Here is a 2,265-nt window from a genome sequence, read left to right on the forward strand (position 1 = left end):
ATTTTCCTTGTTCTTCCTGGAAAATCAGATGTCATATGTTGCATGTTTCTGGTCTCCCCTTTCTTTTTTCTTCCTGAAAAGCCCTCTAAAAAAGCAATGATACTTATCCTAATTTCTTTCTTCCTTGTTGTGAATGGGAAACAAGAAATAGCTACCGATATTACAATTTGCCTTTCATAACTAAGACTTCTTTTAGGGAAACATTAAACACTGGAAAATGCTAGCCACTCAATATCATTCCTGCAATGAAAAAATTCATAATTCAGAGTTACGAGAGGAAGCTGGTAGTACACCTGTTCGTGTAACTCAGACATACTGTTGATTATAATTGCAGGGCGCTACTAGGGGTAATGACACTAACAACGATAATATGCATAGGAACTAATGACTGATGAAAATCGACGATGACTTAAGAGAATCGTTTGGCACTTGCCAAAATTGTGCATATGCGCCACTATCCGTCTGCATAACCAGTGGACATCTATGTTGCTGAAGTATGATAATTAAGAATTTGTGAAAAATGGGAGGAAAGGCATGGTGAACTGATGCACTATCCCTGCTGTTTATCCGCTGATTCCAGCATGCTTCTTCAGCAAGGCTCGAAGGGGTGAGTAGCGTGCTCAGACAGCAAAAGTGTTCACTAACCGTGTGGATGACCAAACATGCTGTTTAATACCGGATGCGATGCTATCTACGCTGGGGACGTACGCTCGCAATGCTTAATATGTAACATTACACCTGAAGCAGTGCTTGCTAGCTACTTTGTGGATGTTTCGAGACACTGGTTATCGAAATGTATCACTGCAGCCATGGTGGGCAGTAGTCCTAGAAGGGTCAGGAGGACACTCTTGCCATGTCCAGGAAAATGAAAAAAAAAAATGGTTACATGAAAGAGATGTGAGAAGACCAAAATAATATTAGCGAGTACCATTATCTTGTTCAAGAGGTTTCAGAGGATGAAGATAAATATATACAATATTTTAGGCTGTCCCTCACTCATTTCATTGAAGATATATCTGTTATTCAAGATGACAGCAGAAGACAAATTACAAGCTACAACCAGTCCATAAAGGAAAAGGGAATCCTGACCATCACCTTAAGGTATATGAAATAAAAATGTACGATACATGCAGGAAAAGTATATTCATAAGAGGGTGCAATTGACACGAGTCCTTCAAAAAGTTCTTGACTTTTCAATGAGGCCGGGAGGGGGGGGATAACCACAACTATTGGGTATGACTGCATGCTGTAAAGCCCTAAATAACTATATATAATAACTCAAATCTTTGTCTTCATCTGTCTGTATGTGAGGGACTTTGAAATCTGGTAAGGTAGAGCAAAACCCAAACGCTAGACACGAAAGAAGCCATTGCTGTCATCAAGTATTTGCAAAATAAGTAAACAAATAAATAAATAAATAAATGGTATGACACCTAAGAAAATCCGCGAAGACATGGTCAACACACTTGATGAGAACTTGCCTTGCTATTTCACCATAATGATGTGGGCTGCCAATTTCAGGCGGGGCAGGGAAAGCACCAAAAATCGCCCACAGTCGGGACACCCAGAATCATCGACCACGGGTGATCAAATGGAGGCCATTTACCGCATAGTCTTCAGTGACTAACGTTTGTCTGTGCAACAAAGAGCCGATACCATGGGCACCAGTGGTGGCTCAGTGTACACTGCTTTGACTGGTAACTTGGGTACGTGTAAGCTGTCTGTAAGATGAGTACCCAGAATGATGACACCAGACCAGAAGCTGACTAAATTGGAAACTTCAAGAACAGTATTGGCCCAGTTCCAGACTTAGCCAGCCAATTTCTTTTGGAGATTTTGTGATCCAGGACGAGACATGGGTTCACCACTGAACCTGAATTAACCCTTCGTGAGATGAGTCTTTCCAAATTACGCAGGAGACTGACGGGGTCCCACTGGACCCCAAAACTTTTTGGTGGATTTCTGCCATATGCATAAAGATACTGTACAACATTTAAAATTTGTGCATATGTTGCCCAGGACACGGCACGTGGAGCCACCCCACCAGCGTCCCTTTGGTTGTTTATTTTTTACTTTGTATTCCAAGAAAATTATTTACATTTATCAGAAATGTATTAAAGTTTCAGTATGGATACACTGAACCTACCCATATTTGAATGTTTGACTGGGATAGGTTCTTTACATAATACCAAGCTCTGGTATAAAGTATGTTACATAATCATAAAATATAGCTTCCCTTATGATGTTCAAATTAGATACAAACAT

The sequence above is a fragment of the Coenobita brevimanus genome, chromosome 100 (assembly GCF_032717465.1).
Source record: "Coenobita brevimanus isolate Jiangsu-jjx chromosome 100, ASM3271746v2, whole genome shotgun sequence".
Classification (NCBI taxonomy): domain Eukaryota; kingdom Metazoa; phylum Arthropoda; class Malacostraca; order Decapoda; family Coenobitidae; genus Coenobita; species Coenobita brevimanus.